The sequence below is a fragment of the Sceloporus occidentalis genome, unplaced genomic scaffold (genome assembly GCF_023333645.1).
Source record: "Sceloporus occidentalis isolate IW3139 unplaced genomic scaffold, rSceOcc1.0.p SCAF_242, whole genome shotgun sequence".
Lineage (NCBI taxonomy): Eukaryota > Metazoa > Chordata > Lepidosauria > Squamata > Phrynosomatidae > Sceloporus > Sceloporus occidentalis.
Window position 1 is genome coordinate 886,628 of NW_028317222.1, and position 24,238 is coordinate 910,865.

The window sequence follows — 24,238 nt, forward strand, 5'->3', positions numbered from 1 at the left end:
GTGGACTGGAAATTAATTGTGTGTTAGACTCATATAGTACTAATTCATATTGATAACAATCGATAATATATTGTATTTGAATTGATTCATTTTTGACATGTTTTAAGAACTTTGTGTTTTATATTATGCACTGTGTGACTCATACATAGATTTTATAAATTGTATTCACAATAAATAAATATTTTTATTGACTATCGTGGCGATATCTATCTAATTTGAATTATAATTTTCGGCGATCTGAAAGAATTTAGGATCGGAGATAAAATATAGGGTATCTCCTTAAATTCATATTGTGGATGTGGTACTACAATATTTGATAGCGTCGTTATTTTGCGTATGTGATAAAATATTGGTTTTGCCTATTTTGTCTCGTTAATATCCCTAACAGTCTTGTTTGCCGTGATCGTATAGTGGTTAGTACTCTGCGTTGTGGCCGCAGCAACCCCGGTTCGAATCCGGGTCACGGCACTCTAGTTTTTCTAAATTGCTCCTGTCCAGAATTCCTTTTTACGGATATGTTCTCGCAACACCTGTTCATTAGAGGCTGCGCGTGCTTAAGTGCACATTCACTTGGGAAGAAAAAGTCTGACACAGATGGAAAACAATGAGAGGTAACTAGCAGAAATATATTCACTGTGTTTTCAAGCAAGCATTCCTACGTTTCCTTTTGCTTGTGGGAACAAGCGAACTACTTGGCCACCTTTTTTCATGATCACGAAGCTCCTTTTTTCTTCTTTTCTTGACGTATTTTAGCATTCTATCTCTACATTGTTTAGTCATTTCCTACCAAATAATTTGCCTGCCATAGCTCCCTTTCTAGAAAACATGAAGTCTCACTCTTTTATGCTCTCAAGAACCTACCTCAATCTTCTCGCTAAAGCAACGGGTATCCAACTTTTAAAATGTCTGGGCCAGTGGTGCAATGGATAACGCGTCTGACTACAGATCAGAAGATTGTAGGTTTGACTCCTAGCTGGCTCGTCTTGTTTGCCGTGATCGTATAGTGGTTAGTACTCTGCGTTGTGGCCGCAGCAACCCCGGTTCGAATCCGGGTCACGGCACTTAAAATTTTCTAAATTACTACAGTCCTTTCAAGCTCCTGTCCAGAATTCCTTGTTACGGATATGTTCTCGCAACACCTGTTCATTAGAGGCTGCGCGTGCTTAAGTGCACATTCACTTGGGAAGAAAGAGTCTGACACAGATGGAAAACAATGAGAGGTAACTAGCAGAAATATCTTCACTGTGCTTTCAAGCAAGCATTTTTACCTTTCCTTTTGCTTGTGGGAACAAGCCAACTACTTGGCCACCTTTTTTCATGATCACGAAGCTCCTTTTTTCTTCTTTTTTTGGCGTATTTTAGCATTCTATCTCTACATTGTTTAGTCATTTCCTACCAAATAATTTGCCTGCCATAACTCCCTTTCTAGAAAACATGAAGTCTCACTCTTTTATGCACTCAAGAACCTACCTCAATCTTCTCACTAAAGCAACATGTATCCAACTTTTAACATGTGTGGGCCAGTGGCGCAATGGATAACGTGTCTGACTACGGATCAGAAGATTGTAGGTTCAACTCCTACCTGGCTCATTTTGTTTGCTGTGATCGTATAGTGGTTAGTACTCTGCGTTGTGGCCGCAGCAACCCCGCTTCAAATCTGGGTCACGGCACTCTGGTTTTTCTAAATTGCTACAGTCCTTTCAAGCTCCTGTCCAGAATTCCTTGTTACGGATATGTTCTCGCAACACCTGTTCATTAGAGGCTGCGCGTGCTTAAGTGCACATTCACTTGGGAAGAAAGAGTCTGACACAGATGGAAAACAATGAGAGGTAACTAGCAGAAATATCTTCACTGTGCTTTCAAGCAAGCATTCCTACGTTTCCTTTTGCTTGTGGGAACAAGCGAACTACTTGGCCACCTTTTTTCATGATCACGAAGCTCCTTTTTTCTTTCTCCTTTTTTCTTCTTTTTTTGACGTATTTTAGCATTCTATCTCTACATTGTTTAGTCATTTCCTACCAAATAATTTGCCTGCCATAGCTCCCTTTCTAAAAAACATGAAGTCTCACTCTTTTATGCTCTCAAGAACCTACCTCAATCTTCTCACTAAAGCAACGGGTATCCAACTTTTAACATGTGTGGGCCAGTGGCGCAATGGATAACGCGTCTGACTACGGATCAGAAGATTGTAGGTTCGACTCCTACCTGGCTCGTCTTGTCTGCCGTGATCGTATAGTGGTTAGTACTCTGCGTTGTGGCCGCAGCAACCCCGGTTCGAATCCGGGTCACGGCACTCTAGTTTTTCTAAATTGCTCCTGTCCAGAATTCCTTGTTACGGATATGTTGTCGCAACACCTGTTCATTAGAGGCTGCGCGTGCTTAAGTGCACATTCACTTGGGAAGAAAGAGTCTGACACAGATAGAAAACAATGAGAGGTAACTAGCAGAAATATCTTAACTGTGCTTTCAAGCAAGCATTTCTACTTTTCCTTTTGCTTGTGGGAACAAGCCAACTACGTGGCCACCTTTTTTCATGATCACGAAGCTCCTTTTTTCTTTCTCCTTTTTTCTTCTCTTTTTGGCGTATTTTAGCATTCTATCTCTACATTGTTTAGTCATTTCCTACCAAATAATTTGCCTGCCATAGCTCCCTTTCTAGCAAACATGAAGTCTCACTCTTTTATGCTCTCAAGAACCTACCTCAATCTTCTCACTAAAGCAACGGGTATCCAACTTTTAACATGTGTGGGCCAGTGGCGCAATGGATAACGCGTCTGACTACGGATCAGAAGATTGTAGGTTCGACTTCTATCTGGCTCGTCTTGCCTGCCATGATCGTATAGTGGTTAGTACTCTGCGTTGTGGCCGCAGCAACACCGGTTCGAATCCGGGTCACGGCATTCTCGTTTTTCTAAATTGCTCCTGTCCAGAATTCCTTGTTACGGATATGTTCTCGCAACACCTGTTCGTTAGAGGCTGCGCGTGCTTAAGTGCACATTCACTTGGGAAGAAAGAGTCTGACACAAATGGAAAACAATGAGAGGTAACTAGCAGAAATATCTTCACTGTGCTTTCAAGCAAGCATTTCTACCTTTCCTTTTGCTTGTGGGAACAAGCCAACTACTTGGCCACCTTTTTTCATGATCACGAAGCTCCGTTTTTCTTCTTTTTTTGGCGTATTTTAGCATTCTATCTCTACATTGTTTAGTCATTTCCTACCAAATAATTTGCCTGCCATAGCTCCCTTTCTAGAAAACATGAAGTCTCACTCTTTTATGCTCTCAAGAACCTACCTCAATCTTCTCGCTAAAGCAACGGGTATCCAACTTTTAACATGTGTGGGCCAGTGGCGCCATGGATAACGCATCTGACTATGGATCAGAAGATTGTAGGTTCGACTCCTACCTGGTTCGTCTTGTCTGCCGTGATCGTATAGTGGTTAGTACTCTGTGTTGTGGTCACAGCAACCCCGGTTCGAATCCAGGTCACGGCAGTCTAATTTTTCTAAATTGCTACAGTCCTTTCAAGCTCCTGTGCAGAATTCCTTGTTACGGATATGTTCTCGCAACACCTGTTCATTAGAGGCTGCGCGTGCTTAAGTGCACATTCACTTGGGAAGAAAGAGTCTGAGACAGATGGAAAACAATGAGAGGTAACTAGCAGAAATATCTTCACTGTGCTTTCAAGCAAGCATTCCTACGTTTCCTTTTGCTTGTGGGAACAAGCGAACTACTTGGCCACCTTTTTTCATGATCACGAAGCTCCTTTTTTCTTTCTCCTTTTTTCTTCTTTTTTTGACGTATTTTAGCATTCTATCTCTACATTGTTTAGTCATTTCCTACCAAATAATTTGCCTGCCATAGCTCCCTTTCTAGAAAACATGAAGTCTCACTCTTTTATGCTCTCAAGAACCTACCTCAATCTTCTCGCTAAAGCAACGGGTATCCAACTTTTAAAACGTCTGGGCCAGTGGTGCAATGGATAACGCGTCTGACTACGGATCAGAAGATTGTAGGTTCGACTCCTAGCTGGCTCGTCTTGCCTGCCGTGATCGTATAGTGGTTAGTACTCTGCGTTGTGGCCGCAGCAACCCCGGTTCGAATCCAGGTTACGGCACTCTAGTTTTTCTAAATTGCTCCTGTCCAGAATTCCTTGTTACGGATATGTTCTCGCAACACCTGTTCATTAGAGGCTGCGCGTGCTTAAGTGCACATTCACTCGGGAAGAAAGAGTCTGACACAGATGGAAAACAATGAGAGGTAACTAGCAGAAATATCTTCACTGTGCTTTCAAGCAAGCATTCCTACGTTTCATTTTGCTTGTGGGAACAAGCGAACTACTTGGCAACCTTTTTTCATGATCACGAAGCTCCTTTTTTCTTTCTCCTTTTTTCTTCTTTTTTTGACGTATTTTAGCATTCTATCTCTACATTGTTTAGTCATTTCCTACCAAATAATTTGCCTGCCATAGCTCCCTTTCTAGAAAACATGAAGTCTCACTCTTTTATGCACTCAAGAACCTACCTCAATCTTCTCACTAAAGCAACGGGTATCCAACTTTTAACATGTATGGGCCAGTGGCGCAATGGATAACGCGTCTGACTACGGATCAGAAGATTGTAGGTTCGACTCCTACCTGGCTTGTCTTGTCTGCCGTGATAGTATAGTGGTTAGTACTCTGCGTTGTGGCCGCAGCAACCCCGGTTCGAATCCGGGTCACGGCACTCTAGTTTTTCTAAATTGCTCCTGTCCAGAATTCCTTGTTACGGATGTGTTCTCGCAACACCTGTTCATTAGAGGCTGCGCGTGCTTAAGTGCACATTCACTTGGGAAGAAAGAGTCTGACACAGATGGAAAACAATGAGAGGTAACTAGCAGAAATATCTTCACTGTGCTTTCAAGCAAGCATTCCTACGTTTCCTTTTGCTTGTGGGAACAAGCGAACTACTTGGCCACCTTTTTTCATGATCACGAAGCTCCTTTTTTCTTTCTCCTTTTTTCTTCTTTTTTTGACGTATTTTAGCATTCTATCTCTACATTGTTTAGTCATTTCCTACCAAATAATTTGCCTGCCATAGCTCCCTTTCTAAAAAACATGAAGTCTCACTCTTTTATGCTCTCAAGAACCTACCTCAATCTTCTCACTAAAGCAACGGGTATCCAACTTTTAACATGTGTGGGCCAGTGGCGCAATGGATAACGCGTCTGACTACGGATCAGAAGATTGTAGGTTCGACTCCTACCTGGCTCGTCTTGTCTGCCGTGATCGTATAGTGGTTAGTACTCTGCGTTGTGGCCGCAGCAACCCCGGTTCGAATCCGGGTCACGGCACTCTAGTTTTTCTAAATTGCTCCTGTCCAGAATTCCTTGTTACGGATATGTTGTCGCAACACCTGTTCATTAGAGGCTGCGCGTGCTTAAGTGCACATTCACTTGGGAAGAAAGAGTCTGACACAGATAGAAAACAATGAGAGGTAACTAGCAGAAATATCTTAACTGTGCTTTCAAGCAAGCATTTCTACTTTTCCTTTTGCTTGTGGGAACAAGCCAACTACGTGGCCACCTTTTTTCATGATCACGAAGCTCCTTTTTTCTTTCTCCTTTTTTCTTCTCTTTTTGGCGTATTTTAGCATTCTATCTCTACATTGTTTAGTCATTTCCTACCAAATAATTTGCCTGCCATAGCTCCCTTTCTAGCAAACATGAAGTCTCACTCTTTTATGCTCTCAAGAACCTACCTCAATCTTCTCACTAAAGCAACGGGTATCCAACTTTTAACATGTGTGGGCCAGTGGCGCAATGGATAACGCGTCTGACTACGGATCAGAAGATTGTAGGTTCGACTTCTATCTGGCTCGTCTTGCCTGCCATGATCGTATAGTGGTTAGTACTCTGCGTTGTGGCCGCAGCAACACCGGTTCGAATCCGGGTCACGGCATTCTCGTTTTTCTAAATTGCTCCTGTCCAGAATTCCTTGTTACGGATATGTTCTCGCAACACCTGTTCGTTAGAGGCTGCGCGTGCTTAAGTGCACATTCACTTGGGAAGAAAGAGTCTGACACAAATGGAAAACAATGAGAGGTAACTAGCAGAAATATCTTCACTGTGCTTTCAAGCAAGCATTTCTACCTTTCCTTTTGCTTGTGGGAACAAGCCAACTACTTGGCCACCTTTTTTCATGATCACGAAGCTCCGTTTTTCTTCTTTTTTTGGCGTATTTTAGCATTCTATCTCTACATTGTTTAGTCATTTCCTACCAAATAATTTGCCTGCCATAGCTCCCTTTCTAGAAAACATGAAGTCTCACTCTTTTATGCTCTCAAGAACCTACCTCAATCTTCTCGCTAAAGCAACGGGTATCCAACTTTTAACATGTGTGGGCCAGTGGCGCCATGGATAACGCATCTGACTATGGATCAGAAGATTGTAGGTTCGACTCCTACCTGGTTCGTCTTGTCTGCCGTGATCGTATAGTGGTTAGTACTCTGTGTTGTGGTCACAGCAACCCCGGTTCGAATCCAGGTCACGGCAGTCTAATTTTTCTAAATTGCTACAGTCCTTTCAAGCTCCTGTGCAGAATTCCTTGTTACGGATATGTTCTCGCAACACCTGTTCATTAGAGGCTGCGCGTGCTTAAGTGCACATTCACTTGGGAAGAAAGAGTCTGAGACAGATGGAAAACAATGAGAGGTAACTAGCAGAAATATCTTCACTGTGCTTTCAAGCAAGCATTCCTACGTTTCCTTTTGCTTGTGGGAACAAGCGAACTACTTGGCCACCTTTTTTCATGATCACGAAGCTCCTTTTTTCTTTCTCCTTTTTTCTTCTTTTTTTGACGTATTTTAGCATTCTATCTCTACATTGTTTAGTCATTTCCTACCAAATAATTTGCCTGCCATAGCTCCCTTTCTAGAAAACATGAAGTCTCACTCTTTTATGCTCTCAAGAACCTACCTCAATCTTCTCGCTAAAGCAACGGGTATCCAACTTTTAAAACGTCTGGGCCAGTGGTGCAATGGATAACGCGTCTGACTACGGATCAGAAGATTGTAGGTTCGACTCCTAGCTGGCTCGTCTTGCCTGCCGTGATCGTATAGTGGTTAGTACTCTGCGTTGTGGCCGCAGCAACCCCGGTTCGAATCCAGGTTACGGCACTCTAGTTTTTCTAAATTGCTCCTGTCCAGAATTCCTTGTTACGGATATGTTCTCGCAACACCTGTTCATTAGAGGCTGCGCGTGCTTAAGTGCACATTCACTCGGGAAGAAAGAGTCTGACACAGATGGAAAACAATGAGAGGTAACTAGCAGAAATATCTTCACTGTGCTTTCAAGCAAGCATTCCTACGTTTCATTTTGCTTGTGGGAACAAGCGAACTACTTGGCAACCTTTTTTCATGATCACGAAGCTCCTTTTTTCTTTCTCCTTTTTTCTTCTTTTTTTGACGTATTTTAGCATTCTATCTCTACATTGTTTAGTCATTTCCTACCAAATAATTTGCCTGCCATAGCTCCCTTTCTAGAAAACATGAAGTCTCACTCTTTTATGCACTCAAGAACCTACCTCAATCTTCTCACTAAAGCAACGGGTATCCAACTTTTAACATGTATGGGCCAGTGGCGCAATGGATAACGCGTCTGACTACGGATCAGAAGATTGTAGGTTCGACTCCTACCTGGCTTGTCTTGTCTGCCGTGATAGTATAGTGGTTAGTACTCTGCGTTGTGGCCGCAGCAACCCCGGTTCGAATCCGGGTCACGGCACTCTAGTTTTTCTAAATTGCTCCTGTCCAGAATTCCTTGTTACGGATGTGTTCTCGCAACACCTGTTCATTAGAGGCTGCGCGTGCTTAAGTGCACATTCACTTGGGAAGAAAGAGTCTGACACAGATGGAAAACAATGAGAGGTAACTAGCAGAAATATCTTCACTGTGCTTTCAAGCAAGCATTCCTACGTTTCCTTTTGCTTGTGGGAACAAGCCAACTACTTGGCCACCTTTTTTCATGATCACGAAGCTCCTTTTTTCTTCTTTTTTTGGCGTATTTTAGCATTCTATCTCTACATTGTTTAGTCATTTCCTACCAAATAATTTGCCTGCCATAACTCCCTTTCTAGAAAACATGAAGTCTCACTCTTTTATGCACTCAAGAACCTACCTCAATCTTCTCACTAAAGCAACATGTATCCAACTTTTAACATGTGTGGGCCAGTGGCGCAATGGATAACGTGTCTGACTACGGATCAGAAGATTGTAGGTTCAACTCCTACCTGGCTCGTCTTGTCTGCTGTGATCGTATAGTGGTTAGTACTCTGCGTTGTGGCCGCAGCAACCCGAGTTCGAATCTGGGTCACAGCAGTCTAATTTTTCTAAATTGCTACAGTCCTTTCAAGCTCCTGTCCAGAATTCCTTGTTACGGATATGTTCTCGCAACACCTGTTCATTAGAGGCTGCGCGTGCTTAAGTGCACATTCACTTGGGAAGAAAGAGTCTGACACAGATGGAAAACAATGAGAGGTAACTAGCAGAAATATCTTCACTGTGCTTTCAATCAAGCATTCCTACGTTTCCTTTTGCTTGTGGGAACAAGCGAACTACTTGGCCACCTTTTTTCATGAAAACGAAGCTCCTTTTTTCTCTCCTTTTTTCTTCTTTTTTTGACGTATTTTAGCATTCTATATCTACTTTGTTTAGTCATTTCCTACCAAATAATTTGCCTGCCATAGCTCCCTTTCTAGAAAACATGGTCTCACTCTTTTATGCTCTCAAGAACCTACCTCAATCTTCTCACTAAAGCAACGGGTATCCAACTTTTAACATGTGTGGGCCAGTGGCGCAATGGATAACGCGTCTGACTACGGATCAGAAGATTGTAGGTTCAACTCCTACCTGGCTCATTTTGTTTGCTGTGATCGTATAGTGGTTAGTACTCTGCGTTGTGGCCGCAGCAACCCCGCTTCAAATCTGGGTCACGGCACTCTGGTTTTTCTAAATTGCTACAGTCCTTTCAAGCTCCTGTCCAGAATTCCTTGTTACGGATATGTTCTCGCAACACCTGTTCATTAGAGGCTGCGCGTGCTTAAGTGCACATTCACTTGGGAAGAAAGAGTCTGACACAGATGGAAAACAATGAGAGGTAACTAGCAGAAATATCTTCACTGTGCTTTCAAGCAAGCATTCCTACGTTTCCTTTTGCTTGTGGGAACAAGCGAACTACTTGGCCACCTTTTTTCATGATCACGAAGCTCCTTTTTTCTTTCTCCTTTTTTCTTCTTTTTTTGACGTATTTTAGCATTCTATCTCTACATTGTTTAGTCATTTCCTACCAAATAATTTGCCTGCCATAGCTCCCTTTCTAAAAAACATGAAGTCTCACTCTTTTATGCTCTCAAGAACCTACCTCAATCTTCTCACTAAAGCAACGGGTATCCAACTTTTAACATGTGTGGGCCAGTGGCGCAATGGATAACGCGTCTGACTACGGATCAGAAGATTGTAGGTTCGACTCCTACCTGGCTCGTCTTGTCTGCCGTGATCGTATAGTGGTTAGTACTCTGCGTTGTGGCCGCAGCAACCCTGGTTCGAATCCGGGTCACGGCACTCTAGTTTTTCTAAATTGCTCCTGTCCAGAATTCCTTGTTACGGATATGTTCTCGCAACACCTGTTCATTAGAGGCTGCGCGTGCTTAAGTGCACATTCACTTGGGAAGAAAGAGTCTGACACAGATAGAAAACAATGAGAGGTAACTAGCAGAAATATCTTAACTGTGCTTTCAAGCAAGCATTTCTACTTTTCCTTTTGCTTGTGGGAACAAGCCAACTACTTGGCCACCTTTTTTCATGATCACGAAGCTCCTTTTTTCTTCTTTTTTTGGCGTATTTTAGCATTCTATCTCTACATTGTTTAGTCATTTCCTACCAAATAATTTGCCTGCCATAACTCCCTTTCTAGAAAACATGAAGTCTCACTCTTTTATGCACTCAAGAACCTACCTCAATCTTCTCACTAAAGCAACATGTATCCAACTTTTAACATGTGTGGGCCAGTGGCGCAATGGATAACGTGTCTGACTACGGATCAGAAGATTGTAGGTTCAACTCCTACCTGGCTCGTCTTGTCTGCTGTGATCGTATAGTGGTTAGTACTCTGCGTTGTGGCCGCAGCAACCCGAGTTCGAATCTGGGTCACAGCAGTCTAATTTTTCTAAATTGCTACAGTCCTTTCAAGCTCCTGTCCAGAATTCCTTGTTACGGATATGTTCTCGCAACACCTGTTCATTAGAGGCTGCGCGTGCTTAAGTGCACATTCACTTGGGAAGAAAGAGTCTGACACAGATGGAAAACAATGAGAGGTAACTAGCAGAAATATCTTCACTGTGCTTTCAATCAAGCATTCCTACGTTTCCTTTTGCTTGTGGGAACAAGCGAACTACTTGGCCACCTTTTTTCATGAAAACGAAGCTCCTTTTTTCTTTCTCCTTTTTTCTTCTTTTTTTGACGTATTTTAGCATTCTATATCTACTTTGTTTAGTCATTTCCTACCAAATAATTTGCCTGCCATAGCTCCCTTTCTAGAAAACATGGTCTCACTCTTTTATGCTCTCAAGAACCTACCTCAATCTTCTCGCTAAAGCAACGGGTATCCAACTTTTAACATGTGTGGGCCAGTGGCGCAATGGATAACGCGTCTGACTACGGATCAGAAGATTGTAGGTTCAACTCCTACCTGGCTCATTTTGTTTGCTGTGATCGTATAGTGGTTAGTACTCTGCGTTGTGGCCGCAGCAACCCCGCTTCAAATCTGGGTCACGGCACTCTGGTTTTTCTAAATTGCTACAGTCCTTTCAAGCTCCTGTCCAGAATTCCTTGTTACGGATATGTTCTCGCAACACCTGTTCATTAGAGGCTGCGCGTGCTTAAGTGCACATTCACTTGGGAAGAAAGAGTCTGACACAGATGGAAAACAATGAGAGGTAACTAGCAGAAATATCTTCACTGTGCTTTCAAGCAAGCATTCCTACGTTTCCTTTTGCTTGTGGGAACAAGCGAACTACTTGGCCACCTTTTTTCATGATCACGAAGCTCCTTTTTTCTTTCTCCTTTTTTCTTCTTTTTTTGACGTATTTTAGCATTCTATCTCTACATTGTTTAGTCATTTCCTACCAAATAATTTGCCTGCCATAGCTCCCTTTCTAAAAAACATGAAGTCTCACTCTTTTATGCTCTCAAGAACCTACCTCAATCTTCTCACTAAAGCAACGGGTATCCAACTTTTAACATGTGTGGGCCAGTGGCGCAATGGATAACGCGTCTGACTACGGATCAGAAGATTGTAGGTTCGACTCCTACCTGGCTCGTCTTGTCTGCCATGATCGTATAGTGGTTAGTACTCTGCGTTGTGGCCGCAGCAACCCCGGTTCGAATCCGGGTCACGGCACTCTAGTTTTTCTAAATTGCTCCTGTCCAGAATTCCTTGTTACGGATATGTTCTCGCAACACCTGTTCATTAGAGGCTGCGCGTGCTTAAGTGCACATTCACTTGGGAAGAAAGAGTCTGACACAAATGGAAAACAATGAGAGGTAACTAGCAGAAATATCTTCACTGTGCTTTCAAGCAAGCATTTCTACCTTTCCTTTTGCTTGTGGGAACAAGCCAACTACTTGGCCACCTTTTTTCATGATCACGAAGCTCCGTTTTTCTTCTTTTTTTGGCGTATTTTAGCATTCTATCTCTACATTGTTTAGTCATTTCCTACCAAATAATTTGCCTGCCATAGCTCCCTTTCTAGAAAACATGAAGTCTCACTCTTTTATGCTCTCAAGAACCTACCTCAATCTTATCGCTAAAGCAACGGGTATCCAACTTTTAACATGTGTGGGCCAGTGGCGTCATGGATAACGCATCTGACTATGGATCAGAAGATTGTAGGTTCGACTCCTACCTGGTTCGTCTTGTCTGCCGTGATCGTATAGTGGTTAGTACTCTGTGTTGTGGTCACAGCAACCCCGGTTCGAATCCAGGTCACGGCAGTCTAATTTTTCTAAATTGCTACAGTCCTTTCAAGCTCCTGTGCAGAATTCCTTGTTACGGATATGTTCTCGCAACACCTGTTCATTAGAGGCTGCGCGTGCTTAAGTGCACATTCACTTGGGAAGAAAGAGTCTGAGACAGATGGAAAACAATGAGAGGTAACTAGCAGAAATATCTTCACTGTGCTTTCAAGCAAGCATTCCTACATTTCCTTTTGCTTGTGGGAACAAGCGAACTACTTGGCCACCTTTTTTCATGATCACGAAGCTCCTTTTTTCTTTCTCCTTTTTTCTTCTTTTTTTGACGTATTTTAGCATTCTATCTCTACATTGTTTAGTCATTTCCTACCAAATAATTTGCCTGCCATAGCTCCCTTTCTAGAAAACATGAAGTCTCACTCTTTTATGCTCTCAAGAACCTACCTCAATCTTCTCGCTAAAGCAACGGGTATCCAACTTTTAAAACGTCTGGGCCAGTGGTGCAATGGATAACGCGTCTGACTACGGATCAGAAGATTGTAGGTTCGACTCCTACCTGGCTCGTCTTGCCTGCCGTGATCGTATAGTGGTTAGTACTCTGCGTTGTGGCCGCAGCAACCCCGGTTCGAATCCAGGTTACGGCACTCTAGTTTTTCTAAATTGCTCCTGTCCAGAATTCCTTGTTACGGATATGTTCTCGCAACACCTGTTCATTAGAGGCTGCGCGTGCTTAAGTGCACATTCACTCGGGAAGAAAGAGTCTGACACAGATGGAAAACAATGAGAGGTAACTAGCAGAAATATCTTCACTGTGCTTTCAAGCAAGCATTCCTACGTTTCATTTTGCTTGTGGGAACAAGCGAACTACTTGGCAACCTTTTTTCATGATCACGAAGCTCCTTTTTTCTTTCTCCTTTTTTCTTCTTTTTTTGACGTATTTTAGCATTCTATCTCTACATTGTTTAGTCATTTCCTACCAAATAATTTGCCTGCCATAGCTCCCTTTCTAGAAAACATGAAGTCTCACTCTTTTATGCACTCAAGAACCTACCTCAATCTTCTCACTAAAGCAACGGGTATCCAACTTTTAACATGTATGGGCCAGTGGCGCAATGGATAACGCGTCTGACTACGGATCAGAAGATTGTAGGTTCGACTCCTACCTGGCTTGTCTTGTCTGCCGTGATAGTATAGTGGTTAGTACTCTGCGTTGTGGCCGCAGCAACCCCGGTTCGAATCCGGGTCACGGCACTCTAGTTTTTCTAAATTGCTCCTGTCCAGAATTCCTTGTTACGGATGTGTTCTCGCAACACCTGTTCATTAGAGGCTGCGCGTGCTTAAGTGCACATTCACTTGGGAAGAAAGAGTCTGACACAGATGGAAAACAATGAGAGGTAACTAGCAGAAATATCTTCACTGTGCTTTCAAGCAAGCATTCCTACGTTTCCTTTTGCTTGTGGGAACAAGCCAACTACTTGGCCACCTTTTTTCATGATCACGAAGCTCCTTTTTTCTTCTTTTTTTGGCGTATTTTAGCATTCTATCTCTACATTGTTTAGTCATTTCCTACCAAATAATTTGCCTGCCATAACTCCCTTTCTAGAAAACATGAAGTCTCACTCTTTTATGCACTCAAGAACCTACCTCAATCTTCTCACTAAAGCAACATGTATCCAACTTTTAACATGTGTGGGCCAGTGGCGCAATGGATAACGTGTCTGACTACGGATCAGAAGATTGTAGGTTCAACTCCTACCTGGCTCGTCTTGTCTGCTGTGATGGTATAGTGGTTAGTACTCTGCGTTGTGGCCGCAGCAACCCGAGTTCGAATCTGGGTCACAGCAGTCTAATTTTTCTAAATTGCTACAGTCCTTTCAAGCTCCTGTCCAGAATTCCTTGTTACGGATATGTTCTCGCAACACCTGTTCATTAGAGGCTGCGCGTGCTTAAGTGCACATTCACTTGGGAAGAAAGAGTCTGACACAGATGGAAAACAATGAGAGGTAACTAGCAGAAATATCTTCACTGTGCTTTCAATCAAGCATTCCTACGTTTCCTTTTGCTTGTGGGAACAAGCGAACTACTTGGCCACCTTTTTTCATGAAAACGAAGCTCCTTTTTTCTCTCCTTTTTTCTTCTTTTTTTGACGTATTTTAGCATTCTATATCTACTTTGTTTAGTCATTTCCTACCAAATAATTTGCCTGCCATAGCTCCCTTTCTAGAAAACATGGTCTCACTCTTTTATGCTCTCAAGAACCTACCTCAATCTTCTCACTAAAGCAACGGGTATCCAACTTTTAACATGTGTGGGCCAGTGGCGCAATGGATAACGCGTCTGACTACGGATCAGAAGATTGTAGGTTCAACTCCTACCTGGCTCATTTTGTTTGCTGTGATCGTATAGTGGTTAGTACTCTGCGTTGTGGCCGCAGCAACCCCGCTTCAAATCTGGGTCACGGCACTCTGGTTTTTCTAAATTGCTACAGTCCTTTCAAGCTCCTGTCCAGAATTCCTTGTTACGGATATGTTCTCGCAACACCTGTTCATTAGAGGCTGCGCGTGCTTAAGTGCACATTCACTTGGGAAGAAAGAGTCTGACACAGATGGAAAACAATGAGAGGTAACTAGCAGAAATATCTTCACTGTGCTTTCAAGCAAGCATTCCTACGTTTCCTTTTGCTTGTGGGAACAAGCGAACTACTTGGCCACCTTTTTTCATGATCACGAAGCTCCTTTTTTCTTTCTCCTTTTTTCTTCTTTTTTTGACGTATTTTAGCATTCTATCTCTACATTGTTTAGTCATTTCCTACCAAATAATTTGCCTGCCATAGCTCCCTTTCTAAAAAACATGAAGTCTCACTCTTTTATGCTCTCAAGAACCTACCTCAATCTTCTCACTAAAGCAACGGGTATCCAACTCTTAACATGTGTGGGCCAGTGGCGCAATGGATAACGCGTCTGACTACGGATCAGAAGATTGTAGGTTCGACTCCTACCTGGCTCGTCTTGTCTGCCGTGATCGTATAGTGGTTAGTACTCTGCGTTGTGGCCGCAGCAACCCTGGTTCGAATCCGGGTCACGGCACTCTAGTTTTTCTAAATTGCTCCTGTCCAGAATTCCTTGTTACGGATATGTTCTCGCAACACCTGTTCATTAGAGGCTGCGCGTGCTTAAGTGCACATTCACTTGGGAAGAAAGAGTCTGACACAGATAGAAAACAATGAGAGGTAACTAGCAGAAATATCTTAACTGTGCTTTCAAGCAAGCATTTCTACTTTTCCTTTTGCTTGTGGGAACAAGCCAACTACTTGGCCACCTTTTTTCATGATCACGAAGCTCCTTTTTTCTTCTTTTTTTGGCGTATTTTAGCATTCTATCTCTACATTGTTTAGTCATTTCCTACCAAATAATTTGCCTGCCATAACTCCCTTTCTAGAAAACATGAAGTCTCACTCTTTTATGCACTCAAGAACCTACCTCAATCTTCTCACTAAAGCAACATGTATCCAACTTTTAACATGTGTGGGCCAGTGGCGCAATGGATAACGTGTCTGACTACGGATCAGAAGATTGTAGGTTCAACTCCTACCTGGCTCGTCTTGTCTGCTGTGATCGTATAGTGGTTAGTACTCTGCGTTGTGGCCGCAGCAACCCGAGTTCGAATCTGGGTCACAGCAGTCTAATTTTTCTAAATTGCTACAGTCCTTTCAAGCTCCTGTCCAGAATTCCTTGTTACGGATATGTTCTCGCAACACCTGTTCATTAGAGGCTGCGCGTGCTTAAGTGCACATTCACTTGGGAAGAAAGAGTCTGACACAGATGGAAAACAATGAGAGGTAACTAGCAGAAATATCTTCACTGTGCTTTCAATCAAGCATTCCTACGTTTCCTTTTGCTTGTGGGAACAAGCGAACTACTTGGCCACCTTTTTTCATGAAAACGAAGCTCCTTTTTTCTTTCTCCTTTTTTCTTCTTTTTTTGACGTATTTTAGCATTCTATATCTACTTTGTTTAGTCATTTCCTACCAAATAATTTGCCTGCCATAGCTCCCTTTCTAGAAAACATGGTCTCACTCTTTTATGCTCTCAAGAACCTACCTCAATCTTCTCGCTAAAGCAACGGGTATCCAACTTTTAACATGTGTGGGCCAGTGGCGCAATGGATAACGCGTCTGACTACGGATCAGAAGATTGTAGGTTCAACTCCTACCTGGCTCATTTTGTTTGCTGTGATCGTATAGTGGTTAGTACTCTGCGTTGTGGCCGCAGCAACCCCGCTTCAAATCTGGGTCACGGCACTCTGGTTTTTCTAAATTGCTACAGTCCTTTCAAGCTCCTGTCCAGAATTCCTTGTTACGGATATGTTCTCGCAACACCTGTTCATTAGAGGCTGCGCGTGCTTAAGTGCACATTCACTTGGGAAGAAAGAGTCTGACACAGATGGAAAACAATGAGAGGTAACTAGCAGAAATATCTTCACTGTGCTTTCAAGCAAGCATTCCTACGTTTCCTTTTGCTTGTGGGAACAAGCGAACTACTTGGCCACCTTTTTTCATGATCACGAAGCTCCTTTTTTCTTTCTCCTTTTTTCTTCTTTTTTTGACGTATTTTAGCATTCTATCTCTACATTGTTTAGTCATTTCCTACCAAATAATTTGCCTGCCATAGCTCCCTTTCTAAAAAACATGAAGTCTCACTCTTTTATGCTCTCAAGAACCTACCTCAATCTTCTCACTAAAGCAACGGGTATCCAACTTTTAACATGTGTGGGCCAGTGGCGCAATGGATAACGCGTCTGACTACGGATCAGAAGATTGTAGGTTCGACTCCTACCTGGCTCGTCTTGTCTGCCGTGATCGTATAGTGGTTAGTACTCTGCGTTGTGGCCGCAGCAACCCGAGTTCGAATCCGGGTCACGGCACTCTAGTTTTTCTAAATTGCTCCTGTCCAGAATTCCTTGTTACGGATATGTTCTCGCAACACCTGTTCATTAGAGGCTGCGCGTGCTTAAGTGCACATTCACTTGGGAAGAAAGAGTCTGACACAGATAGAAAACAATGAGAGGTAACTAGCAGAAATATCTTAACTGTGCTTTCAAGCAAGCATTTCTACTTTTCCTTTTGCTTGTGGGAACAAGCCAACTACTTGGCCACCTTTTTTCATGATCACGAAGCTCCTTTTTTCTTCTTTTTTTGGCGTATTTTAGCATTCTATCTCTACATTGTTTAGTCATTTCCTACCAAATAATTTGCCTGCCATAACTCCCTTTCTAGAAAACATGAAGTCTCACTCTTTTATGCACTCAAGAACCTACCTCAATCTTCTCACTAAAGCAACATGTATCCAACTTTTAACATGTGTGGGCCAGTGGCGCAATGGATAACGTGTCTGACTACGGATCAGAAGATTGTAGGTTCAACTCCTACCTGGCTCGTCTTGTCTGCTGTGATCGTATAGTGGTTAGTACTCTGCGTTGTGGCCGCAGCAACCCGAGTTCGAATCTGGGTCACAGCAGTCTAATTTTTCTAAATTGCTACAGTCCTTTCAAGCTCCTGTCCAGAATTCCTTGTTACGGATATGTTCTCGCAACACCTGTTCATTAGAGGCTGCGCGTGCTTAAGTGCACATTCACTTGGGAAGAAAGAGTCTGACACAGATGGAAAACAATGAGAGGTAACTAGCAGAAATATCTTCACTGTGCTTTCAATCAAGCATTCCTACGTTTCCTTTTGCTTGTGGGAACAAGCGAACTACTTGGCCACCTTTTTTCATGAAAACGAAGCTCCTTTTTTCTTTCTCCTTTTTTCTTCTTTTTTTGACGTATTTTAGCATTCTATATCTACTTTGTTTAGTCATTTCCTACCAAATAATTTGCCTGCCATAGCTCCCTTTCTAGAAAACATGGTCTCACTCTTTTATGCTCTCAAGAACCTACCTCAATCTTCTCGCTAAAGCAACGGGTATCCAACTTTTAACATGTGTGGGCCAGTGGCGCAATGGATAACGCGTCTGACTACGGATCAGAAGATTGTAGGTTCAACTCCTACCTGGCTCATTTTGTTTGCTGTGATCGTATAGTGGTTAGTACTCTGCGTTGTGGCCGCAGCAACCCCGCTTCAAATCTGGGTCACGGCACTCTGGTTTTTCTAAATTGCTACAGTCCTTTCAAGCTCCTGTCCAGAATTCCTTGTTACGGATATGTTCTCGCAACACCTGTTCATTAGAGGCTGCGCGTGCTTAAGTGCACATTCACTTGGGAAGAAAGAGTCTGACACAGATGGAAAACAATGAGAGGTAACTAGCAGAAATATCTTCACTGTGCTTTCAAGCAAGCATTCCTACGTTTCCTTTTGCTTGTGGGAACAAGCGAACTACTTGGCCACCTTTTTTCATGATCACGAAGCTCCTTTTTTCTTTCTCCTTTTTTCTTCTTTTTTTGACGTATTTTAGCATTCTATCTCTACATTGTTTAGTCATTTCCTACCAAATAATTTGCCTGCCATAGCTCCCTTTCTAAAAAACATGAAGTCTCACTCTTTTATGCTCTCAAGAACCTACCTCAATCTTCTCACTAAAGCAACGGGTATCCAACTTTTAACATGTGTGGGCCAGTGGCGCAATGGATAACGCGTCTGACTACGGATCAGAAGATTGTAGGTTCGACTCCTACCTGGCTCGTCTTGTCTGCCGTGATCGTATAGTGGTTAGTACTCTGCGTTGTGGCCGCAGCAACCCCGGTTCGAATCCGGGTCACGGCACTCTAGTTTTTCTAAATTGCTCCTGTCCAGAATTCCTTGTTACGGATATGTTCTCGCAACACCTGTTCATTAGAGGCTGCACGTGCTTAAGTGCACATTCACTTGGGAAGAAAGAGTCTGACACAGATAGAAAACAATGAGAGGTAACTAGCAGAAATATCTTAACTGTGCTTTCAAGCAAGCATTTCTACTTTTCCTTTTGCTTGTGGGAACAAGCCAACTACTTGGCCACCTTTTTTCATGATCACGAAGCTCCTTTTTTCTTTCTCCTTTTTTCTTCTCTTTTTGGCGTATTTTAGCATTCTATCTCTACATTGTTTAGTCATTTCCTACCAAATAATTTGCCTGCCATAGCTCCCTTTCTAGCAAACATGAAGTCTCACTCTTTTATGCTCTCAAGAACCTACCTCAATCTTCTCACTAAAGCAACGGGTATCCAACTTTTAACATGTGTGGGCCAGTGGCGCAATGGATAACGCGTCTGACTACGGATCAGAAGATTGTAGGTTCGACTTCTATCTGGCTCGTCTTGCCTGCCATGATCGTATAGTGGTTAGTACTCTGCGTTGTGGCCGCAGCAACACCGGTTCGAATCCGGGTCACGGCATTCTAGTTTTTCTAAATTGCTCCTGTCCAGAATTCCTTGTTACGGATATGTTCTCGCAACACCTGTTCATTAGAGGCTGCGCGTGCTTAAGTGCACATTCACTTGGGAAGAAAGAGTCTGACACAAATGGAAAACAATGAGAGGTAACTAGCAGAAATATCTTCACTGTGCTTTCAAGCAAGCATTTCTACCTTTCCTTTTGCTTGTGGGAACAAGCCAACTACTTGGCCACCTTTTTTCATGATCACGAAGCTCCGTTTTTCTTCTTTTTTTGGCGTATTTTAGCATTCTATCTCTACATTGTTTAGTCATTTCCTACCAAATAATTTGCCTGCCATAGCTCCCTTTCTAGAAAACATGAAGTCTCACTCTTTTATGCTCTCAAGAACCTACCTCAATCTTCTCGCTAAAGCAACGGGTATCCAACTTTTAACATGTGTGGGCCAGTGGCGCCATGGATAACGCATCTGACTATGGATCAGAAGATTGTAGGTTCGACTCCTACCTGGTTCGTCTTGTCTGCCGTGATCGTATAGTGGTTAGTACTCTGTGTTGTGGTCACAGCAACCCCGGTTCGAATCCAGGTCACGGCAGTCTAATTTTTCTAAATTGCTACAGTCCTTTCAAGCTCCTGTGCAGAATTCCTTGTTACGGATATGTTCTCGCAACACCTGTTCATTAGAGGCTGCGCGTGCTTAAGTGCACATTCACTTGGGAAGAAAGAGTCTGAGACAGATGGAAAACAATGAGAGGTAACTAGCAGAAATATCTTCACTGTGCTTTCAAGCAAGCATTCCTACATTTCCTTTTGCTTGTGGGAACAAGCGAACTACTTGGCCACCTTTTTTCATGATCACGAAGCTCCTTTTTTCTTTCTCCTTTTTTCTTCTTTTTTTGACGTATTTTAGCATTCTATCTCTACATTGTTTAGTCATTTCCTACCAAATAATTTGCCTGCCATAGCTCCCTTTCTAGAAAACATGAAGTCTCACTCTTTTATGCTCTCAAGAACCTACCTCAATCTTCTCGCTAAAGCAACGGGTATCCAACTTTTAAAACGTCTGGGCCAGTGGTGCAATGGATAACGCGTCTGACTACGGATCAGAAGATTGTAGGTTCGACTCCTAGCTGGCTCGTCTTGCCTGCCGTGATCGTATAGTGGTTAGTACTCTGCGTTGTGGCCGCAGCAACCCCGGTTCGAATCCAGGTTACGGCACTCTAGTTTTTCTAAATTGCTCCTGTCCAGAATTCCTTGTTACGGATATGTTCTCGCAACACCTGTTCATTAGAGGCTGCGCGTGCTTAAGTGCACATTCACTCGGGAAGAAAGAGTCTGACACAGATGGAAAACAATGAGAGGTAACTAGCAGAAATATCTTCACTGTGCTTTCAAGCAAGCATTCCTACGTTTCATTTTGCTTGTGGGAACAAGCGAACTACTTGGCAACCTTTTTTCATGTTCACGAAGCTCCTTTTTTCTTTCTCCTTTTTTCTTCTTTTTTTGACGTATTTTAGCATTCTATCTCTACATTGTTTAGTCATTTCCTACCAAATAATTTGCCTGCCATAGCTCCCTTTCTAGAAAACATGAAGTCTCACTCTTTTATGCACTCAAGAACCTACCTCAATCTTCTCACTAAAGCAACGGGTATCCAACTTTTAACATGTATGGGCCAGTGGCGCAATGGATAACGCGTCTGACTACGGATCAGAAGATTGTAGGTTCGACTCCTACCTGGCTCGTCTTGTCTGCCGTGATAGTATAGTGGTTAGTACTCTGCGTTGTGGCCGCAGCAACCCCGGTTCGAATCCGGGTCACGGCACTCTAGTTTTTCTAAATTGCTCCTGTCCAGAATTCCTTGTTACGGATGTGTTCTCGCAACACCTGTTCATTAGAGGCTGCGCGTGCTTAAGTGCACATTCACTTGGGAAGAAAGAGTCTGACACAGATGGAAAACAATGAGAGGTAACTAGCAGAAATATCTTCACTGTGCTTTCAAGCAAGCATTCCTACGTTTCCTTTTGCTTGTGGGAACAAGCCAACTACTTGGCCACCTTTTTTCATGATCACGAAGCTCCTTTTTTCTTCTTTTTTTGGCGTATTTTAGCATTCTATCTCTACATTGTTTAGTCATTTCCTACCAAATAATTTGCCTGCCATAACTCCCTTTCTAGAAAACATGAAGTCTCACTCTTTTATGCACTCAAGAACCTACCTCAATCTTCTCACTAAAGCAACATGTATCCAACTTTTAACATGTGTGGGCCAGTGGCGCAATGGATAACGTGTCTGACTACGGATCAGAAGATTGTAGGTTCAACTCCTACCTGGCTCGTCTTGTCTGCTGTGATGGTATAGTGGTTAGTACTCTGCGTTGTGGCCGCAGCAACCCGAGTTCGAATCTGGGTCACAGCAGTCTAATTTTTCTAAATTGCTACAGTCCTTTCAAGCTCCTGTCCAGAATTCCTTGTTACGGATATGTTCTCGCAACACCTGTTCATTAGAGGCTGCGCGTGCTTAAGTGCACATTCACTTGGGAAGAAAGAGTCTGACACAGATGGAAAACAATGAGAGGTAACTAGCAGAAATATCTTCACTGTGCTTTCAATCAAGCATTCCTACGTTTCCTTTTGCTTGTGGGAACAAGCGAACTACTTGGCCACCTTTTTTCATGAAAACGAAGCTCCTTTTTTCTTTCTCCTTTTTTCTTCTTTTTTTTACGTATTTTAGCATTCTATATCTACTTTGTTTAGTCATTTCCTACCAAATAATTTGCCTGCCATAGCTCCCTTTCTAGAAAACATGGTCTCACTCTTTTATGCTCTCAAGAACCTACCTCAATCTTCTCACTAAAGCAACGGGTATCCAACTTTTAACATGTGTGGGCCAGTGGCGCAATGGATAACGCGTCTGACTACGGATCAGAAGATTGTAGGTTCGACTCCTACCTGGCTTGTCTTGTCTGCCGTGATCGTATAGTGGTTAGTACTCTGCGTTGTGGCCGCAGCAACCCCGGTTCGAATCCGGGTCACGGCACTCTAGTTTTTCTAAATTGCTCCTGTCCAGAATTCCTTGTTACGGATATGTTCTCGCAACACCTGTTCATTAGAGGCTGCGCGTGCTTAAGTGCACATTCACTTGGGAAGAAAGAGTCTGACACAGATAGAAAACAATGAGAGGTAACTAGCAGAAATATCTTAACTGTGCTTTCAAGCAAGCATTTCTACTTTTCCTTTTGCTTGTGGGAACAAGCCAACTACTTGGCCACCTTTTTTCATGATCACGAAGCTCCTTTTTTCTTTCTCCTTTTTTCTTCTCTTTTTGGCGTATTTTAGCATTCTATCTCTACATTGTTTAGTCATTTCCTACCAAATAATTTGCCTGCCATAGCTCCCTTTCTAGCAAACATGAAGTCTCACTCTTTTATGCTCTCAAGAACCTACCTCAATCTTCTCACTAAAGCAACGGGTATCCAACTTTTAACATGTGTGGGCCAGTGGCGCAATGGATAACGCGTCTGACTACGGATCAGAAGATTGTAGGTTCGACTTCTATCTGGCTCGTCTTGCCTGCCATGATCGTATAGTGGTTAGTACTCTGCGTTGTGGCCGCAGCAACACCGGTTCGAATCCGGGTCACGGCATTCTCGTTTTTCTAAATTGCTCCTGTCCAGAATTCCTTGTTACGGATATGTTCTCGCAACACCTGTTCATTAGAGGCTGCGCGTGCTTAAGTGCACATTCACTTGGGAAGAAAGAGTCTGACACAAATGGAAAACAATGAGAGGTAACTAGCAGAAATATCTTCACTGTGCTTTCAAGCAAGCATTTCTACCTTTCCTTTTGCTTGTGGGAACAAGCCAACTACTTGGCCACCTTTTTTCATGATCACGAAGCTCCGTTTTTCTTCTTTTTTTGGCGTATTTTAGCATTCTATCTCTACATTGTTTAGTCATTTCCTACCAAATAATTTGCCTGCCATAGCTCCCTTTCTAGAAAACATGAAGTCTCACTCTTTTATGCTCTCAAGAACCTACCTCAATCTTATCGCTAAAGCAACGGGTATCCAACTTTTAACATGTGTGGGCCAGTGGCGCCATGGATAACGCATCTGACTATGGATCAGAAGATTGTAGGTTCGACTCCTACCTGGTTCGTCTTGTCTGCCGTGATCGTATAGTGGTTAGTACTCTGTGTTGTGGTCACAGCAACCCCGGTTCGAATCCAGGTCACGGCAGTCTAATTTTTCTAAATTGCTACAGTCCTTTCAAGCTCCTGTGCAGAATTCCTTGTTACGGATATGTTCTCGCAACACCTGTTCATTAGAGGCTGCGCGTGCTTAAGTGCACATTCACTTGGGAAGAAAGAGTCTGAGACAGATGGAAAACAATGAGAGGTAACTAGCAGAAATATCTTCACTGTGCTTTCAAGCAAGCATTCCTACATTTCCTTTTGCTTGTGGGAACAAGCGAACTACTTGGCCACCTTTTTTCATGATCACGAAGCTCCTTTTTTCTTTCTCCTTTTTTCTTCTTTTTTTGACGTATTTTAGCATTCTATCTCTACATTGTTTAGTCATTTCCTACCAAATAATTTGCCTGCCATAGCTCCCTTTCTAGAAAACATGAAGTCTCACTCTTTTATGCTCTCAAGAACCTACCTCAATCTTCTCGCTAAAGCAACGGGTATCCAACTTTTAAAACGTCTGGGCCAGTGGTGCAATGGATAACGCGTCTGACTACGGATCAGAAGATTGTAGGTTCGACTCCTAGCTGGCTCGTCTTGCCTGCCGTGATCGTATAGTGGTTAGTACTCTGCGTTGTGGCCGCAGCAACCCCGGTTCGAATCCAGGTTACGGCACTCTAGT

The 24,238-nt window shown here is 42.9% G+C and overlaps 47 non-coding genes across 47 annotated transcripts; all 47 read left to right on the forward strand.

The window, feature by feature from the left end:
• The first annotated feature begins 396 nt into the window (after positions 1-396).
• On the forward strand, positions 397-468 carry TRNAH-GUG (transfer RNA histidin (anticodon GUG)). The gene has a single exon. It is a non-coding gene; the product is annotated as a tRNA-His (tRNA).
• Positions 469-989: 521 nt separating this feature from the next.
• Positions 990-1,061, forward strand: TRNAH-GUG (transfer RNA histidin (anticodon GUG)). Its single transcript has one exon. It is a non-coding gene; the product is annotated as a tRNA-His (tRNA).
• Positions 1,062-1,517: 456 nt separating this feature from the next.
• Positions 1,518-1,590, forward strand: TRNAR-ACG (transfer RNA arginine (anticodon ACG)). The gene has a single exon. It is a non-coding gene; the product is annotated as a tRNA-Arg (tRNA).
• A 550-nt stretch (positions 1,591-2,140) lies between these two features.
• Positions 2,141-2,213, forward strand: TRNAR-ACG (transfer RNA arginine (anticodon ACG)). The gene has a single exon. It is a non-coding gene; the product is annotated as a tRNA-Arg (tRNA).
• An 8-nt stretch (positions 2,214-2,221) lies between these two features.
• Positions 2,222-2,293, forward strand: TRNAH-GUG (transfer RNA histidin (anticodon GUG)). The gene has a single exon. It is a non-coding gene; the product is annotated as a tRNA-His (tRNA).
• A 454-nt stretch (positions 2,294-2,747) lies between these two features.
• On the forward strand, positions 2,748-2,820 carry TRNAR-ACG (transfer RNA arginine (anticodon ACG)). The gene has a single exon. It is a non-coding gene; the product is annotated as a tRNA-Arg (tRNA).
• Positions 2,821-3,340: 520 nt separating this feature from the next.
• Positions 3,341-3,413, forward strand: TRNAH-AUG (transfer RNA histidin (anticodon AUG)). The gene has a single exon. It is a non-coding gene; the product is annotated as a tRNA-His (tRNA).
• Positions 3,414-4,570: 1,157 nt separating this feature from the next.
• TRNAR-ACG (transfer RNA arginine (anticodon ACG)) lies at positions 4,571-4,643 on the forward strand. The gene has a single exon. It is a non-coding gene; the product is annotated as a tRNA-Arg (tRNA).
• An 8-nt stretch (positions 4,644-4,651) lies between these two features.
• TRNAH-GUG (transfer RNA histidin (anticodon GUG)) lies at positions 4,652-4,723 on the forward strand. The gene has a single exon. It is a non-coding gene; the product is annotated as a tRNA-His (tRNA).
• A 454-nt stretch (positions 4,724-5,177) lies between these two features.
• On the forward strand, positions 5,178-5,250 carry TRNAR-ACG (transfer RNA arginine (anticodon ACG)). The gene has a single exon. It is a non-coding gene; the product is annotated as a tRNA-Arg (tRNA).
• An 8-nt stretch (positions 5,251-5,258) lies between these two features.
• On the forward strand, positions 5,259-5,330 carry TRNAH-GUG (transfer RNA histidin (anticodon GUG)). Its single transcript has one exon. It is a non-coding gene; the product is annotated as a tRNA-His (tRNA).
• Positions 5,331-5,784: 454 nt separating this feature from the next.
• On the forward strand, positions 5,785-5,857 carry TRNAR-ACG (transfer RNA arginine (anticodon ACG)). The gene has a single exon. It is a non-coding gene; the product is annotated as a tRNA-Arg (tRNA).
• A 520-nt stretch (positions 5,858-6,377) lies between these two features.
• Positions 6,378-6,450, forward strand: TRNAH-AUG (transfer RNA histidin (anticodon AUG)). The gene has a single exon. It is a non-coding gene; the product is annotated as a tRNA-His (tRNA).
• A 1,157-nt stretch (positions 6,451-7,607) lies between these two features.
• Positions 7,608-7,680, forward strand: TRNAR-ACG (transfer RNA arginine (anticodon ACG)). The gene has a single exon. It is a non-coding gene; the product is annotated as a tRNA-Arg (tRNA).
• An 8-nt stretch (positions 7,681-7,688) lies between these two features.
• TRNAH-GUG (transfer RNA histidin (anticodon GUG)) lies at positions 7,689-7,760 on the forward strand. Its single transcript has one exon. It is a non-coding gene; the product is annotated as a tRNA-His (tRNA).
• Positions 7,761-8,200: 440 nt separating this feature from the next.
• On the forward strand, positions 8,201-8,273 carry TRNAR-ACG (transfer RNA arginine (anticodon ACG)). The gene has a single exon. It is a non-coding gene; the product is annotated as a tRNA-Arg (tRNA).
• A 546-nt stretch (positions 8,274-8,819) lies between these two features.
• Positions 8,820-8,892, forward strand: TRNAR-ACG (transfer RNA arginine (anticodon ACG)). The gene has a single exon. It is a non-coding gene; the product is annotated as a tRNA-Arg (tRNA).
• A 550-nt stretch (positions 8,893-9,442) lies between these two features.
• TRNAR-ACG (transfer RNA arginine (anticodon ACG)) lies at positions 9,443-9,515 on the forward strand. Its single transcript has one exon. It is a non-coding gene; the product is annotated as a tRNA-Arg (tRNA).
• Positions 9,516-9,523: 8 nt separating this feature from the next.
• TRNAH-GUG (transfer RNA histidin (anticodon GUG)) lies at positions 9,524-9,595 on the forward strand. The gene has a single exon. It is a non-coding gene; the product is annotated as a tRNA-His (tRNA).
• A 440-nt stretch (positions 9,596-10,035) lies between these two features.
• On the forward strand, positions 10,036-10,108 carry TRNAR-ACG (transfer RNA arginine (anticodon ACG)). Its single transcript has one exon. It is a non-coding gene; the product is annotated as a tRNA-Arg (tRNA).
• A 548-nt stretch (positions 10,109-10,656) lies between these two features.
• TRNAR-ACG (transfer RNA arginine (anticodon ACG)) lies at positions 10,657-10,729 on the forward strand. The gene has a single exon. It is a non-coding gene; the product is annotated as a tRNA-Arg (tRNA).
• A 550-nt stretch (positions 10,730-11,279) lies between these two features.
• Positions 11,280-11,352, forward strand: TRNAR-ACG (transfer RNA arginine (anticodon ACG)). Its single transcript has one exon. It is a non-coding gene; the product is annotated as a tRNA-Arg (tRNA).
• Positions 11,353-11,360: 8 nt separating this feature from the next.
• Positions 11,361-11,432, forward strand: TRNAH-GUG (transfer RNA histidin (anticodon GUG)). Its single transcript has one exon. It is a non-coding gene; the product is annotated as a tRNA-His (tRNA).
• A 440-nt stretch (positions 11,433-11,872) lies between these two features.
• Positions 11,873-11,945, forward strand: TRNAH-AUG (transfer RNA histidin (anticodon AUG)). Its single transcript has one exon. It is a non-coding gene; the product is annotated as a tRNA-His (tRNA).
• A 550-nt stretch (positions 11,946-12,495) lies between these two features.
• TRNAR-ACG (transfer RNA arginine (anticodon ACG)) lies at positions 12,496-12,568 on the forward strand. The gene has a single exon. It is a non-coding gene; the product is annotated as a tRNA-Arg (tRNA).
• Positions 12,569-13,102: 534 nt separating this feature from the next.
• On the forward strand, positions 13,103-13,175 carry TRNAR-ACG (transfer RNA arginine (anticodon ACG)). Its single transcript has one exon. It is a non-coding gene; the product is annotated as a tRNA-Arg (tRNA).
• Positions 13,176-13,183: 8 nt separating this feature from the next.
• TRNAH-GUG (transfer RNA histidin (anticodon GUG)) lies at positions 13,184-13,255 on the forward strand. The gene has a single exon. It is a non-coding gene; the product is annotated as a tRNA-His (tRNA).
• Positions 13,256-13,695: 440 nt separating this feature from the next.
• On the forward strand, positions 13,696-13,768 carry TRNAR-ACG (transfer RNA arginine (anticodon ACG)). The gene has a single exon. It is a non-coding gene; the product is annotated as a tRNA-Arg (tRNA).
• Positions 13,769-14,314: 546 nt separating this feature from the next.
• TRNAR-ACG (transfer RNA arginine (anticodon ACG)) lies at positions 14,315-14,387 on the forward strand. The gene has a single exon. It is a non-coding gene; the product is annotated as a tRNA-Arg (tRNA).
• Positions 14,388-14,937: 550 nt separating this feature from the next.
• Positions 14,938-15,010, forward strand: TRNAR-ACG (transfer RNA arginine (anticodon ACG)). The gene has a single exon. It is a non-coding gene; the product is annotated as a tRNA-Arg (tRNA).
• Positions 15,011-15,018: 8 nt separating this feature from the next.
• Positions 15,019-15,090, forward strand: TRNAH-GUG (transfer RNA histidin (anticodon GUG)). The gene has a single exon. It is a non-coding gene; the product is annotated as a tRNA-His (tRNA).
• A 440-nt stretch (positions 15,091-15,530) lies between these two features.
• TRNAR-ACG (transfer RNA arginine (anticodon ACG)) lies at positions 15,531-15,603 on the forward strand. The gene has a single exon. It is a non-coding gene; the product is annotated as a tRNA-Arg (tRNA).
• Positions 15,604-16,151: 548 nt separating this feature from the next.
• TRNAR-ACG (transfer RNA arginine (anticodon ACG)) lies at positions 16,152-16,224 on the forward strand. The gene has a single exon. It is a non-coding gene; the product is annotated as a tRNA-Arg (tRNA).
• A 550-nt stretch (positions 16,225-16,774) lies between these two features.
• Positions 16,775-16,847, forward strand: TRNAR-ACG (transfer RNA arginine (anticodon ACG)). The gene has a single exon. It is a non-coding gene; the product is annotated as a tRNA-Arg (tRNA).
• A 520-nt stretch (positions 16,848-17,367) lies between these two features.
• TRNAR-ACG (transfer RNA arginine (anticodon ACG)) lies at positions 17,368-17,440 on the forward strand. Its single transcript has one exon. It is a non-coding gene; the product is annotated as a tRNA-Arg (tRNA).
• Positions 17,441-17,988: 548 nt separating this feature from the next.
• Positions 17,989-18,061, forward strand: TRNAR-ACG (transfer RNA arginine (anticodon ACG)). Its single transcript has one exon. It is a non-coding gene; the product is annotated as a tRNA-Arg (tRNA).
• Positions 18,062-18,611: 550 nt separating this feature from the next.
• On the forward strand, positions 18,612-18,684 carry TRNAR-ACG (transfer RNA arginine (anticodon ACG)). Its single transcript has one exon. It is a non-coding gene; the product is annotated as a tRNA-Arg (tRNA).
• An 8-nt stretch (positions 18,685-18,692) lies between these two features.
• Positions 18,693-18,764, forward strand: TRNAH-GUG (transfer RNA histidin (anticodon GUG)). Its single transcript has one exon. It is a non-coding gene; the product is annotated as a tRNA-His (tRNA).
• Positions 18,765-19,218: 454 nt separating this feature from the next.
• TRNAR-ACG (transfer RNA arginine (anticodon ACG)) lies at positions 19,219-19,291 on the forward strand. Its single transcript has one exon. It is a non-coding gene; the product is annotated as a tRNA-Arg (tRNA).
• A 520-nt stretch (positions 19,292-19,811) lies between these two features.
• TRNAH-AUG (transfer RNA histidin (anticodon AUG)) lies at positions 19,812-19,884 on the forward strand. Its single transcript has one exon. It is a non-coding gene; the product is annotated as a tRNA-His (tRNA).
• A 1,157-nt stretch (positions 19,885-21,041) lies between these two features.
• TRNAR-ACG (transfer RNA arginine (anticodon ACG)) lies at positions 21,042-21,114 on the forward strand. Its single transcript has one exon. It is a non-coding gene; the product is annotated as a tRNA-Arg (tRNA).
• An 8-nt stretch (positions 21,115-21,122) lies between these two features.
• TRNAH-GUG (transfer RNA histidin (anticodon GUG)) lies at positions 21,123-21,194 on the forward strand. The gene has a single exon. It is a non-coding gene; the product is annotated as a tRNA-His (tRNA).
• A 440-nt stretch (positions 21,195-21,634) lies between these two features.
• Positions 21,635-21,707, forward strand: TRNAR-ACG (transfer RNA arginine (anticodon ACG)). Its single transcript has one exon. It is a non-coding gene; the product is annotated as a tRNA-Arg (tRNA).
• A 548-nt stretch (positions 21,708-22,255) lies between these two features.
• TRNAR-ACG (transfer RNA arginine (anticodon ACG)) lies at positions 22,256-22,328 on the forward strand. The gene has a single exon. It is a non-coding gene; the product is annotated as a tRNA-Arg (tRNA).
• An 8-nt stretch (positions 22,329-22,336) lies between these two features.
• TRNAH-GUG (transfer RNA histidin (anticodon GUG)) lies at positions 22,337-22,408 on the forward strand. The gene has a single exon. It is a non-coding gene; the product is annotated as a tRNA-His (tRNA).
• Positions 22,409-22,862: 454 nt separating this feature from the next.
• Positions 22,863-22,935, forward strand: TRNAR-ACG (transfer RNA arginine (anticodon ACG)). Its single transcript has one exon. It is a non-coding gene; the product is annotated as a tRNA-Arg (tRNA).
• A 520-nt stretch (positions 22,936-23,455) lies between these two features.
• On the forward strand, positions 23,456-23,528 carry TRNAH-AUG (transfer RNA histidin (anticodon AUG)). The gene has a single exon. It is a non-coding gene; the product is annotated as a tRNA-His (tRNA).
• Positions 23,529-24,238: the final 710 nt, after the last annotated feature.